Source organism: Leptonychotes weddellii, chromosome 4 (genome assembly GCF_054177405.1).
Source record: "Leptonychotes weddellii isolate Sample4059 chromosome 4, ASM5417740v2, whole genome shotgun sequence".
NCBI lineage: Eukaryota > Metazoa > Chordata > Mammalia > Carnivora > Phocidae > Leptonychotes > Leptonychotes weddellii.
This window is the reverse complement of record NC_138372.1, coordinates 35,142,222-35,157,123: the sequence shown is the minus strand read 5'-3', so window position 1 is coordinate 35,157,123 and position 14,902 is coordinate 35,142,222. Positions and strand designations below refer to the sequence as shown.

The 14,902-nt window shown below is 50.4% G+C and overlaps 1 protein-coding gene across 3 annotated transcripts in view; it reads left to right on the top strand.

Moving 5' to 3' along the window:
- BEND5 (BEN domain containing 5) overlaps window positions 1–14,902 on the top strand; it is a 237,313-nt gene that overhangs the window by 98,710 nt on the left and 123,701 nt on the right. The window lies entirely within an intron of this gene.

Genomic DNA, 14,902 nt, shown 5'->3' with positions numbered 1-14,902 from the left:
CAAATAAATAAATAAAATCTTAAAAAAAAAAAAAAAAAAGAAAATGTTACTTATGATGATTGCCACCCAGCAAGTGGTGTCAGAACTGGGATTTGAACCCAGGCCTGTCTGAACTCAAAGACCCTTGAGTTTAACCTCAACCTATTGTCATGACAACTAAAAGTGATTAAAAAGGGCTGCCCTAAGCACGGGTCTTCCGATTCTCTCATGTTCTTTCCACTGTCTACAAAAATGTTCCCCTGGAATAGGAAGGCCTCCTCTAAGACCTGACGTGACCGTTCAGCCTGTACCAAGAGCTGCCCTGGCTCTGGTCCCCCGGGCTTCCCTCAGTCCACACAGCGGCCCCTCAGAATCTCACTGTCCGCGTCCGTATTCGCCTCCCCCACTGCACTGGGAGCTCCCGAGAGCAGGGATTTGAAAGCAGAATTTGCACAAAAGTTGGGAAACCACACCATGTTTGAACAGCTCTCAAATACAAAATTTCCCTTTACCGGGAGCAGGTAGGAAATGTGTGTTAATAAACCATGGTGCTGGCAGTTTTAAAATATTAATGATTTCTAGAATTGAAAATGCAAATAACTGTCTGGAACTCCTCCACTTGGCATTAAAGAGAAGGGCTTTGAAAGGACACTGTCCTTTCAAAGGACTCGGGTTGGGGGAAGATGGCCTTTCTAGGAGAGGGACGACAAACAGACATTGGCCGCCTCGTTATTGCCACATTAGCATCATTAGAAAGCAAGCCCGCCTTCTTCGCCTTCTTCCTGGGAAGTCAGGTTTAGCACTTGGGTGCTAATGAAGGCCTGGCTTTAAAGCAAGCGAAGGGTGGCTGGTCGTGTTCACTTCAGCGTTCACGGACAGAGCACCTGCTATGGCCTAGCAAGGACAGGGTGCAAATTCTGCTGTGCAGGACCTTCGCTTGACTCTCTGAACCAGCAAGGGGTTGGGGTGAGGAAAGCCAGATAGGAGATCCCAGCCCAGCCCTGGGCCAGCTCAGCTCACAGCCGGGCTGTGATCAGGGGTCTGAACTTGACCCAAGCGAGAGAGCTGGCCCAGGGGAAGCTCTGGGCCCATGACACAGGCTGTGCAGCCAGGCACCTGCGTGTCCAGGAGCACGTCTCGGATCCAGCACGAGCACCCATCTTTCTCTAACTCTCCAGATTGCTGGAGCTTACTCTTCTCAGCCCCCAGGCCTCCCAAGCAAACGTGCTTTCCATTTGTGTCATGTTACCTGGTCACTAGATGGTACGTTTCTGGGGAGCAGCCCCATGACGGCATTGTCTCATCACCCGAAGGGCTCAGTGCTCACACACGGTAGGCACAAGCTGTGTGAGTGGAGAGGAATGGGACTTTTCCGTTGGGGGGCATTTTCCCCTCAGGCCTTTGAGTGAAGAGATGGGGGCTATGGAGCCTGTTTGGTCCTTAGTGAGAGCCCTGGGCCCCCTCACCAGCTGGGAGCAGGGACAAGTAGCATGGACAAGGGAAAGCCAGGGGGAGGCTGGATAACATCCACAAGGCAGCTGTGTGAGTGCAGAGGTGGGGCCAGAGGGCAGGGTCTGAGGGATGGCTAAGGGCAGGTCCCAGGGCTACAGTGCCCCAGTGAAGTCACCCCCGCTGTGAGCTCATTCCCCCTATGGCGCTGGTTGTATTGAGCAAGCTCACATCTCAGGGCTGTCGGGTTGCCCTCTCCCTGGACAGAGACGGGCTAGGCCTGTCACAGGGAGCTGTCACAGCTCCTGAGGCGCATCAGCTCACTGACACCTGCTTCCCTCAGTGTGTTCATAGTGTCAGGCAGTCAACAACCATGTCCTGGGAGGGCCCCCGTCTCTTCATGGTGACTTTGCCAGTTCCCATCCTCTATCACTCTGTGCTTATAGACTAGCTCTCAAAGGGTAAGCCTCTTTGTCCCGGAAAGTGGGAGTGATCTCCCTGTCACCCCAGTGTTCCGAACAAACTCTCCTGAGACTGGACGTGACCTTTAATGTGGGACTCTGGATCTGGATTTGGGTCATTCTCAACCCTTCTGCTTCCTTCTGGCTCTTGGTGTGATCTGGGTGTGTGAGGTTATAAGGACAGGAAGCTCTGGATAAGTGAGGCACTGAGCCGTAGGGGGAAAGCATGGGGTTCTGGAATCAGAGGGAGCTGGGTTGGATCCTGGCACAGCTGCTCGGCACCTGTGGGGTCTGCAGGATGGGGATCAGAACACCTGCCCTCCGGGAGGTTGCCGGGAGGGAATGAGATTCGATAGGCGGCGTGCCCCTTGGTGCCTGCACAAATCAGATGCTCAACTATGGCAACTTCCCTGTTTCCCTTCTCCTACCGCCCTGGGAACCTGCTTCTGTATCCCAGCATGCATGTATGGGTGCCCCTCCATGTCCCCAGATGCAAATGTCTTAATCCTCCTCCTTCGTCCTTGGAAAAAGGCCTTTTCTCCTTCTCAGGCACGTGGCCTCTGTTTCCGCCATAAATCCAATCTGTTTGCTCTGAGCTTTGGGGGTTCTCAGAGACGCCGCATGCACCTCTATTATCTTAGTCATCTGGTCCTGGTCCCAGGAAGGGACTGTGTCTGTGAGAAATGATCTGCTTGATGCATGCATGCTTCCTTGTCCACTCACTCCCACGCCCTCTCCTTGTTGTTACAACCAATGTAGTCTGATCAGGGCCATCCCAGGCCACCTCCTGGGTCCTCCAGACCTCCTGGATCACAGTGTTTTAGAACGAGGAGCTGCGAGACCATCTGAAAGAGTGAGGGTGTAGTAAGACAGAGCCCAGAGAGCAGAGGGCCTGGCCCACACTGGGTCTCATGCTGGACCGGGGCTTCTCGCTTGCGACTGCACATTCGAAGAATTTGCTTTGAGCTCTGTCCCCAGAACCTGGGCTAGGGTAGGGGTGGGGGCGTGGGAGTCAGGCATCCGTATTTCTAAAAAGCTCCCCAGGTGGTTCTAATATGCAGCCAGGGCTGAGGACCAGAGAATAAAATGTGTTTATTGCCTACGTACCTGGAGTGAAGTATCAAATAACTACCCATAGGGGCCTGTCACAGGGGAGGGCCCAACACGAGCGTCTCCCTCGCAGGCCTAGAGCCCCAGTACTTACTTTATTCAATAAATACAGATTGATATGATTCACTGGGTACAGACCGTGTACTGAGTGCTTTCCAAATTAGCAACTCATTGACTCCTCAGGGCACAACTACAAGATAGTCCACTATGATCCCCATTTTACAGACGAGAAGGCTGAGGGAGGCCCAGAGAGGTGAAGAAGCTTGCTCATGGTCACACGCCCAGACGGGGGTGGGGTCCCAGCTGTCGTGCTGGAGCCCCTGCTTGAGACCTGATGCAAACTCATCCAGTTCTCAGGCCTCACGTGTCTGACAGCCCGCTCCCCCACCCCCCGCCCCATGCCTTCCCAGATGCAAGGGTCTGCCCCATGGTGGGTCTGCAGCTTCTGAAACCAGCAACACCAGAGGCCCCCTTGGTGGGACCTGTGATTCACATCCCTCTCCTCACTTGGCCTCTGAGCAAACCGAGGTCCAGCGCCTTCCCTCTGTCACACGCTTCAAACCCAGGTCGGCCCGGCTCCAGTCCAGGCGGCCCAGGGATAATCCAAGGCAGAGTTTCTATCAAGGGTCCAGGTTTATCCAAGAAGCCTTAGCCTAGGATAACGCCACTCCATAAACACACCCTCTGGAAATCTGTTCTTGTAAATGCAGTTTTTATAATTGATTTTATTCAAGATAGACTCCATTCACTCCAAATCATGAAGACAGTAAGGCTAGATCATTTCCTAACTCGGGTTAGCATAGGTTTCTTTCTTTAGCAGGCTGCAGAAATACCGATTATGGAAATAGAGGCAAAGAGCTGGGCGCTTGTGCCCCACGCCGCGGACGTTCCCCTTCCCTCAGGCAGACAGGGGCCACCAAGAGGCCTCCCTGCTCCAGTGGGCTGCCTGGCTAATGGGATATGGACAAGCTGCCTGGTTGGACACCAAAGCTTCTTTCACTGAGAACTTGGCCAATCCAATTTTCAAGTAGCATGCCTAGGACTTGAGCAGTTAGAGCTTTAGCTAAGATTTGTCAGCGGCTGCTCCGTTCTGTTGAGTGTGTGCCCCGAGTCCAGCGGTGAGGCTGTGGTCCAGAAGCCAGTGCACAGCGTGGAGAAGTTATCCGAGAACTGATCACGTTTCTGATCTAACCTGTGAAAATCCAATTCGCTTTGAGACCTTGATCAAGTCACTTTCTCTCTTGGTGTCTTGGCTGTAAAATGGGGGAGATTAATGAGGCCATACTCAGCTCTAATCATCTCTGTTTTGTGGCCTGCTGTGTGACATCAGGCAGCATCCTTAACTTCTCTGATCCTTAGGGTGGTGGAAACATCCTCACTGGGACGAAAAGAAATTCCCACAGGGAACGTTAGTGTTCAGTGTAGCTGATTGCTTCTTAACCAACTTACAAGGGTGTATGTTTTGAAATCCATTATCAAGGACCGCAACGTGCCGGCGGCTTCCTTGCAGGGTTCCTATCATTTTGACATAGTCCTTTTGTTTCAGCCACATTGATACAGCAGCTCTGACACAACCATTTTATATTGGGGACATTTTGACACAGCCAAGGAAGCAAACCATTACACCTTCAGCCTTTTTAAAAAACATTGCCAAGGGGTGCCTGGGTGGCTCAGTCATTAAGCATCTGCCTTCGGCTCAGGTCATGATCCCAGGGTCCTGGGTTGAGCCCCCACTGGGCTCCCTGCTCTGCAGGAAGCCTGCTTTTCCCTCCCCCACTCCCCCTGCTTGTGTTCTCTCTCTCTCTGTGTCTCTCTCTGTCAAATAAATAAATAAAATCTTTAAAAATAAATAAATAAATAAATAATAAAAAACATTGCCAAATAATGTGCCAAGGAGACATTTCAGGCTACCTCCCTTCGCCCCTGAACTTCCCCCTCCCTGATGAGACTTCTGGCGAGTGGGTTGAGGGGATGGTGGGAGGGGAGAGACTGGGCTTGGTGGGCTCCTGGTCAAGGCTGGCGCTGAGGGGAGCAGGGGCAGGAACGAACTGGTGGGAGCAACAGACAGTGCAGATCAAACCTTTCTCGGGCTTTTGCGGGGAGGGGCTGCTTCACCCAGTACCTGCTAATTTTCAGAAGCATTTTACAATTCGATGCAGTCATTTCACAACTTTTTATATTAAAACAACCATGTCAAAATGCCCTCCTCTGTCTCAGGCAAAGGAAATGAATGCCAGGAAGAGTTGAACAAGGCAGGGCTTCTGGCCCCAAATTGCTCAGTCACCAGAGAGGAAAGGCAGGGACTAAAAGCAAAGTTCTATTATACAGATGGGCCACTACTGTAACAGTGCAAGGGGCGAGGAGGGGAAAGGGCAGAGGGTAACCCACTGTCTGGCTGTGTGGAAAGCTTCCCAGGGCCAGGGAGTGACTGGGAGCCCTAGAAGTATTTGCTGAATGACGAAGAAGAGCAAACGTTCAGTTGAGGGCTTATCATGTGACAAGCACTATTACTGATGCTTGATTTCAACTCATCTAGTCCTCACGACTACCCAAAAACATGATGATGATGATGATGATGATTCCCCTTTTATGGATGAGGAGACTGAGACACCCAGACATGGACTGACCTTCCCAAGACCACACAGCTAGTGAGTGGCACAGCCATACCTAAGTGCCTCCCACCCCCTCGCACTCTATGGCTCCCCTCTCCGTGAGGGGGTGGAGGAGCCCCAGGGAGGCAGGAGCCCAGCTTTTATCATTCATCCTACAGAGATCCATTCTGGTCTCACCAGCCACCAGCTGTGTGACCTTGGATAATTTGCGGCCCTCAACCACCTCTTCAGTCTTATTCCTATGGCCCTCCCCCTGCCCAGCACACATCACTCAATACCTGTCAGCTGTATGTGCTGACTCCATAAATATGCAGTCGGCAGGTGGGTCTGCCAGGTGCCATGTTAGACCTGGGTCCGTAGCCGTTAGTAAGACAAAGTTCCTGCTGCCATGGGGCTACTGAGCTCGAAGGAAGAGACCTCAGCGGTAAGGAGCCAGCTTCCGGAAGCCAGGGGAGCACCCGCCCCCCCAGACAGGGCAGAGAAACTGGAAAGAGGATGAGCAGGCGAGGGAGGGGTAAGAAGTCGGGGTGGGGGTGGGCAGGGGACAAGCAGGCCAGAGTCAGTAGCCCGGGTTCACCTCCAGTACAAGGGGAACCCCTGCAGGACTGGCAGGAGAGTGGGGTCTCTGCACTGAGAAGGGATTACAGGGCCCAGGAGAGGTGCGGAGGGAAGGGAGCTGCTGTTCAGACAACACAGATGGGCGATTGAGTTTGGGTGATGGCAACAGCACTCCCCCCTCGTGAGAGCCCCAGTGCTTCCTAAACCGTGAAGGCAGGGTATGTGGGAGTTCCTTTATCATAACCGCTCTTATCTCCCCCTCATCCCCCACCCTTCCTTGCCTCCCTTAGCTGTTGCCATTTTGTAGTCTGTGTAACCACGTCATGGGTGAGGCATGGGTTCGTTCGTTTTCTCAGAGCCCAGAACAATCCAGCTTCCTTGGCTCCTCTGAAGATGTTGTGTTGAGAGAAAAAAAAAAAATTACACTCTTTAATAGAAATACTTTTCCTTCATTAAATGAAATCTCCAAAGCCCAGTAGCATTTTCAGTGCTTATATAAAGATGCCAGTGGGGATTTGAGATTGAAAGTGGTATTTTTATACAAGTCAATGAAGATCTCAATAGGAAAGAAAGAACACTCTTCAAATCTGAATTCCTCCAGCATTGGGCAAGACAGATCCTCAGCTCTCGGCGTGGATCACATTACTCCCAGCCCTACCAGGAAACTCTTTTCCTGAAGCTACTTTGAGCACTCAAATATTGGTTCTCTGTTTGAAGAAATTGTATTAATAGTGTCTTTCCAAGCCTGCAAACCATTCACCTTGAATTTCTGTTTGGACCTCAATTCTGATAACTTTGCACGAAAACTCAGGAATCTGTAGGAGTTTGAGCCAGAAGCAGATGTATGCATGGGCCTGCACCCAAGTACACACAAAATAATGTCTTTTATCTGGTATAACTCAGGAATGAGCTTTTCCCTTTGGAGGTGTCAGAAGAAAGACTAGTCTCAGGAGATAGAAAGGAGATAGAAATTCCACCTGTGACTCTTGCTTGTGGGGGTGGCCCTGGGCAATGCACTCAATCTCAGATTTCTTGTCTATGATAGGAGGAAAATAAGACCATTCTCCCCAGGTCTGGTGAGGCCTGGATCATAATGTATGAAAAGTACCTGGCACACAGAAACTGCTCAAACCCGCTCCGTTTTCACCGCCCCTCCCCCTGACTATTGTTTAAAAATCTGCTAGAATACTCAGTTTCGTAGCAATTATTCTGGCTATCTATTGCTAAGTAATGCCCACCCCCATACACATTTAGAGCTTACAATGACAATGGTCTTGTATTTTGCAGAGGACCTGCAGTCCCTTGGCTCCTTTCTGCTCCTTGCTATACGGGCCTTCAGCTGGGCTGCCTCCAATAGCTAATTTTTTTTTTCTTGTATTCCATATCTGGGACTATCCAACAGCTAATTTTACAGAGGGAAAACAGAGATGAGAGTGGGCATAGGAAGCAGTCAGTTTGGAGCTATGTCGCAAGCTTAGGGAATCTCTTTTCTGAACACTCCTGTGTCAGTCAGGTCCTGTGAGGGGAAAAAGAACTGCAAGGCACTCACTTTTGGGTTGGTGAGACCTCCAGGTGGTAACAGAATCACTGGAGGGATTGAATTTATGTTCCTCAACAGCTGGTTGCTTTGCCTCCTCAGGACACAGCCTGTGGAGTCCGGTGGCCCTTCCCCGCCTTTCCCTGGGCTCCTTCATCTAGGAGACAGAGGTTTCCCCCCTCATTGGCTATGCCTAGCACCTAGCAGGTGCCCCACAAATGGCGTTAAAGGAAGCATTCGCTCTCTGCTCTGCCTCCTAGCATCCCTGCGCCTGCCCGTCAGCTTGGGGGTGCCGGGGAACAGTAGCGGACAGGCTGAACTCTCGCCTTCGCTGTGGAAAAATCCATTACCGACAAGTCATTTGTCAAAGCCAACTGTTTAGCTGCTTTAATTTACATATTTATCAAGTTTGATTAGAATGTATTGTCTTCGACTTTCATCCCAGCTTTCACCTTTTCTCGCCCTCTTTTCCTGGGGAAACTGTTTTTGTTGTCCTTGTTGCAAAAGGGCACAGCGTAATTCAATTTGCATTTGCTAATAAGCTGAAACTGAATCTGGTGAGGAATTTCTAGAGGCTGGGAGAGATGAAAGGCAGAACACGTGTTGGGGAAAGCCTGGGCGCTCAGTTCTAGCCTCATAAGCTCATTCATCCAAAGAGCAATGAGTACAACTATTCCAGGAGCATTTATTGAGCACCTTTTGTGTGTGATGTTCTGGGAAAACAAGTGAGAAAGACAAAGTCATGGCTCTGGTGTTGCTTAGAGTCTAGTGACCTCACTGTCTGCATCGTAAGATGAGGTAGTTGGACCAAGTGACCTCTAAGTGTAAGTTACCATTTTTAAAACTTACTTATTCTTTGGGGGGGGGGGGGCAGCAGAGGGAGAGAGAATCTCAAGCCAACTTCCTGCTGAGTGCAGAGCCGGACGGATGTGGGGCTTGACATGGGGTTCGACATGGGGCTCAATCTCGTGACCCTGAACCAAAACCAAGAGTCGGACGCTTAACCAATTGAGCCACCCAGGCGTCCCCTGTCAGTTACCATTTTTTGAACATATACTATGCATCAGGTCATGTGCAGAGACCCAATGCATTATCTCAGTTAATTCTTCCAAGATCCCTTGTCAGTATCATTATCCTCATTTTGCAGAGGAGGAAATGCATGATCTCAGAGCTCAATGCCATGTGCAGCAAAGCTTGGGTTTAACCCTCCATTTGACTCTAGAATTCGGGTTTAAATTCAGACTGCAAAGCCAGGCTTGAGCTTTCTTCTCCATTTGTCTTTGAGCTCCTGGATGGCAGGGACAGCGTCTGGTTCGTCTCCATGTCCTCAGGGTCCAGCCCCAAGTTTGGCATTTGGTCAGTGTTAGAACATATGTAGAGAATTGCACTAAAAAAGAAAAAGATCCTCGGCCTTCCCGTTTTTTGGGGGCCTCAGGTCTGCCCTGTTCTCAGCTGCTTCAGCTAAAGGCTGGTGTAGCAGACACTGAGCACCACCCCGCTCTCCTTCAGGACCAATGCCCTCACTTCCCGTGAGTGCTGGTGGCTGACATCTCGCTGCTGATTTCCTTCCTAGAACTTGCACTCAGCCAAAGGAAGCTGCCTTGCCTGAGGTTACACCCCTGCCCTCGAGGCAGCCCGCATCCAGTCAATGCAAGACACAGAGCCAGCCCCCTTGCCTCCTAGAACAACGTGAAGGGCCCTTCTGGCCCAAAGCTCCCCGTGGGATTGATTCAGGTCACCGTAGAGATTGCCCCAATCCTGCATAACTCCCACTTCTCACAAGTGTTCCTGAGAGCAATTCCCCGTAAAGCTCCCACAGGGAGTCTCGGAGTCTTCCTTCTGTTTCCCAGGAGACCCCACCTCAGCAGGAAGTCAGAATGGGCAAGTCTGGTTCTGACTTTCTGGAGGCCCTTGGAGGGTGCTGGGATCAAGACAGATGGTGGCAGGTAGAGCCCTCCTGCCATTGGCCTATTCCGGAAGGTTGCAAGCGTTCCTCCTTGCGGGCCTGGAGTGCCAGCCCAGGGCAAGGCGGCTCTATAAGCTTCCTAGCCCGGCAGCAGTGGCCTGAGTGGAGTGCTGCTTCTCTGTCAAGGTGACCTCATGGTGACAGCTGGCCCTCACACTCTGTACTTAGGTCCATAGCTTTTCGGCTTTCCCCTCCTCCTCGAAAGTTTGCAGGTGCCGGCCTGAAGGGACATTGCCGAAAGTAGCCTGCTGTCCTAAGAGGAGGCTGCCTGGAGGTTGGAGTCCCATGCCCTGCATTCCAGAGCTGGCTTGACCAGTCTCTAGCCCCGTGGGCTGGGACAAGTCACTTGTCCTTTCTGGGCCTCTCCCTTCATCTTCACAGTAAGAATGTTCTACTCAGTGACCCCACAGGCTCTGCAGTGCTGATGGCGTCTATGAGCCTCCTATGAGCCAGAGGCCTTCTTACTGCTGTTTAAAGCCAAAAGGGTGGTTTGAATGTGTTGTAGACATAGGAGGTGAACAAGAGAGGCTTTTCCCAAAGGCCTGAAATTCCAGAATTAATGCTTCCTTTTTCCTCAGGAGCACTTCTCGGTCATGAGTGTCCTCTTCTCGGTGGTAATCCCTGTTCTCTTCTTCCTTCTCATTGAGCATAGAGACCCAGCCCTGGAGCACACATGAGTCTACCATGCAACTATGAGAGTCTAGGCTGCAGGAGAGCTGCCCCTAGCTGAGGGAACGTGACCCAGAGGGCGGCGTGTCTAGGGAGTGGAAGGACCCACACCACATTTTCTCACGATGGCCCCGAGGCCCAAAAGAGCTGACACTGGCATTGGGTGGGACAGATCCAGGCTGTGGCTTTTGGCCCTGCCTATGCAAGGCAGCAAATGACTTACGACCAGATAAGGGGTCCAGATGAACTCTGTGAGGTCAGAGGGCAGGAGAGGGAAGGCACTGTGGTCTGGAGGGATCTGGGAAGGCTTTTTGGAGAAGTTGGGGAAAAGACAAAGTCTAGGAGATTAAACGTTTACTTGGGAAGATGGTGACAAGGCCAGTCTGAGTAAGGTAAAATATTCTTTTTTTTTTTTTTGCTTATTTTTTTTTTATTTTTTATTCTTATGTTAATCCCCATACATTACATCATTAGTTTTAGATGAAGTGTTCCATGATTCATTGTTTGTGCATAACACCCAGTGCTCCATGCAGAATGTGCCCTCCTCAATACCCATCACCAGGCTAACCCATCCAGGTAAAATATTCTTATAGAGGCTTACAAAATATTCAAACCAGGGGCAATTTTGCCTCCAGGGAGATGTTGAGCATTTAGTGAGGTCTAAAGCTGTTTTTGATTGTCACACCTGGGGAGAGGGGTGCTCCTGGCGTCTAGTGGGCAGGGACCAGAGATACATCGCATAGTGCACAGCACAGGGCCCCACACAAACAGTTACCCTGCTGAAAATAGCCACAGCGCTGAGCAGCCCTATTCCTGTGGCTCTTCTCTCAATAAATGGGACCTGGTATTATAGACAAAGCCATAGGGCAGGGACTTAAAGTCTCTTGCTTAAGGTTTATCTTGTGAGCTAGGGATTATTAGTCTCATTTTACAGGGAACTGAGGCTCAGAATGTGTAAGTAATTTCCCAGAGGCCTCACGGACCATAATCTGTGGGGCCTTCATAGGAACCCTGGTCTATCTGTCTGGGAAGGCAGCAGGCCTGGACCCCCTCAGGGGACAGAAGAAACACAAGGACCAGTGTCTTTCTCAGTGTCCCTCATGCGGCCCTCCCCTCCTGTGGGATTCACCCTCAGTCAGCTTGGCTGAGTCAGCCCTGGATGTCTTTGCCCTTCATCAAGGCTCCTCTCTACCCAGATGCATTCACAGGTTCTCCCAGAAAGCTCTGCCGATGCCTCCTAAACACCATTTTCTCATAAACGTATGTACAAGAAATCCTGCTCCTTGAGCATGTTCTCACTGTCATTCCCAGCTCCTGTCCTCTCCTTACAGTCAGTATTAACTGCGGAATGAGAGCCTCACCTTACCTTCCACATGCCATATTTTATAGGGGAAAGTCAAAACTATTGTGCTGAGGAGATCAGATCTGGCACATTAACGCCACGGGTGGCCTAGAACAAGTCCAAGATCCATGATCGCTCTGTGTCTTCCTCCTCAGAGGAGGCACATCTGAGCAGAGTCTGAAAGGTGGAGTAGGAGTAAGGCAGACAGCTGCGATGGGGGCTGGCATTCCAGGCAGGGAGAAAAGCATGTATCCAAGCGTGGAGGTGTGGAAGAGCCTTCATGCTGATGACGCTGCCAGGAGTGGCTGAGCCTGGGGCTGGGGAAGGGGCTGGAGCGGGCAGCGACCAGCAGCTCCTAGAGACGAGGGGAGCCACACCGAGGAGGCTGGACTTGCCCGAGGACAGCAGAGAGTTGCTGAAGGGTTGCAGGCAGGGGGAGTGGTGGCTCCCATTTGAGCTTTAGGAAGATGGCTTTGGCAGGGTGGAGGACGGATGGTCAAGGATGGTGCCGGCACGGGGAGATCAAGGACAGGACCCTTCTTGTCCTGAGTGGACCCACAGGCAGATGCCAGCTCACCGTGCTGGTACTGCTGCCGGGATGTCTTTTTCTCCAGCTTCGTGGTAGTGTGGACCCGTTTGGGCCCTGGAGTATTCGAGAAAACAAGGCAACTGGTCTGGTTTGGAAACCAGTAGGAAGGTCTTTTCTTGCCTTAATGATGGCCTTCAGGGATCATGAAGTCAATAAAATGACCAAGACTTAGATCTGGGGAGGAAAAAAAATCCTTTTCCTGTTGTAACATTCCACATTCCCCTCCCAGCTCACCACCCCTTCCTCCTCCACAGAACAGCTCACTCCCTAGGACAAGTTACTGTCAGAATTACTGTCAGGGAAGATAAGGGATACCAAACTGACCATGTGAACTTCTGGGAGACTTTTGTCCTCAGAGGGCCCAGCTAGTGCTCTGTGGGGCCTCTTGGCATCTTCTAGTGCCTCCACCAGCCACAGATCCACTGATGACTGATCTGATTCATTAAGGCTCTCCTTCCATGTTGACACCAGGGTTACGGCTCTGGTCTTACTCAGGCTGGGCATCAATAGATAAGATGCAAGGTTTCTTTGGCCATCTCCAGGAGAATTATTTAGTCAATTGCTGCCTGACAACTTCCTCTAGAATTCAGCGTCTTAGAACAACAACTTATCATCTCCCAGTTTCTGTTGTCCAGGAGGGCAGGAGCAGCTATGCAGGACAGCTCTGGCTCAGGAGGTTGGAGGAAGCTGGTGGCCAGGGCTGTGGTCACCTGGGACTGGAGGATACCCTTCCAAGCTTGCTCGAATGGTTTTGGCTGGCCTCTGTTCCTGGGTACTTCAGCTCCTCCCCAGACAGGTGAGGGCTCCACAGGCTACCTGAGTGTTACATCATGGCAGCCGGATTCCTCAGTGTGAGCAATGAAGGAGAGCAAGTCATCACCCAAGATGAAAGCCACAGTCTTTTTGTAGCCCAATCTCAAAAGAGTGACATGCCTTCACCCACCCCCCGTATGCTATTTGCTAGAGCAAGCCTGTCTGTCCAGCCCACACTGAAGGGAAAGGGGGTTCATCTCCACCTCTCGAAGGGAAGAGATTCACGAAGAATTTCTGGGTGTATTTTAAAAACCACCCATGGACCCTATTTAATCTCCAAGAGGTGTGAAGAGCATATATTTGAGATTCATAAAGACCTGGGGTTTCATCCTGGCCCCCACATGCACCACTTATGCAGGTGTAGATGAGTTATTCACCTTTCTAGATCTCAATTTCCTAATCTATGAGATAGGGCTAGGAATAGTAGATGTTTCATTGGGTCGCTATGAAAATGAAATAAGGTCATACATGTAAGTGCCTGGCACAGAGTAAGTGCTGAATAAATATTACTTGGTTGCTATCGTAACTGGTTACTATTATTGTCCTTCACAAGAAGCAGAGTAGTGTGGGATTTAGGGACACAGGTGGAGTCAGACTGCCTGGGTGGGGCCTCGCTCTGCCAGTCCTGGGCTGTGAGAACTAAGACGAGTCACTTAATGTCTCTTGGCCTTGGTTTTCTGTAAAATGAAGGTAATAGTGGATAGCTCCAGGCTACCCAATAGGTGTTCAATTAATATTTTATAAATAAGGAAATAGCGGATGATAGAGGGATATAATGGCAAACGTGTGTGTGTGTGTGTGTGTGTGTGTGTGTGTGTGTGTTGGGATGCTACACAAAGCACATTTGGCTTCAAACACCTTCTGTCAAGTAAGGGTCTGGTGTGGCTATCAGGTTCCCCACGAGTGTGCCCTTGTATCCTTGAGCGTGTCACCCTCAATGAACTTTCAGTTTCATCACCCCTTACAGGGTTGTTCTTGGTCTCATTGTTCAGCTGCTTTCCACCCTGGCTTTGTTCAAGCATACTTCCTCCGTCATCCCTGCTGCCTCCTCCAAGAATATGTTTAATTGGCTTTGCACGAGTCTGGAGATTCGGTGACGGGGCGGGGGGGGGTGGAGGGGTGTCCCATGTCACACCACCTCAGAGCTGCTACATTACCTTAAATTGATTTTGCAAATGAAAGCTAAAAGCTAAGCAAAGGCGACCCATCCATTTTGCCTAAAGATGATTATAATGCTCTTTTACGGCCTCCAAAATGACAAAGCAATTTGTTACCTGCCTGCATCAACATTTGCTTGTATTAACACTCGAGATGCTTGATTTTTATTAGCCCCATGTTATCATTTTATGAAGACACAGGGGCTCAGTAAAATTAGTGTGCAAATAGAATGCCCATTTTGCATTTCTCTGTGGTCAGCAGAAATGCTGAATGCAATTGAGTTGATACCAGGTCAGGGGAGACATCCATAAAGTTAGCGTTCACCGAGGGCCTTGGTAATGCTATTTATCATTTCTGGACTGCTGGGATAGATGGGGTCAGTGTTAGTTTTTTTTTTAAAGGGCTTGGTGGCATTTCATTTTTTGTTTTGTAAGTGAAAAAACAATATAAATACAAAGGCAGTAGCTCAACTTCTACCAGCAAAAAGGGATGGAACCAATCTCTCTCATATACGTTGTAGGTAGAAATGCAGCGGACTCAGGATCTGATATTGTTGCTAGTTGATCCAGGAGTTGAAATGCTAGTGAGAGGGTCCTAGGCAGGGAGACAGTGACCTTGGACATGTATGTCCCTTCCTTTTGTGAACCTCAGTCCCTTCA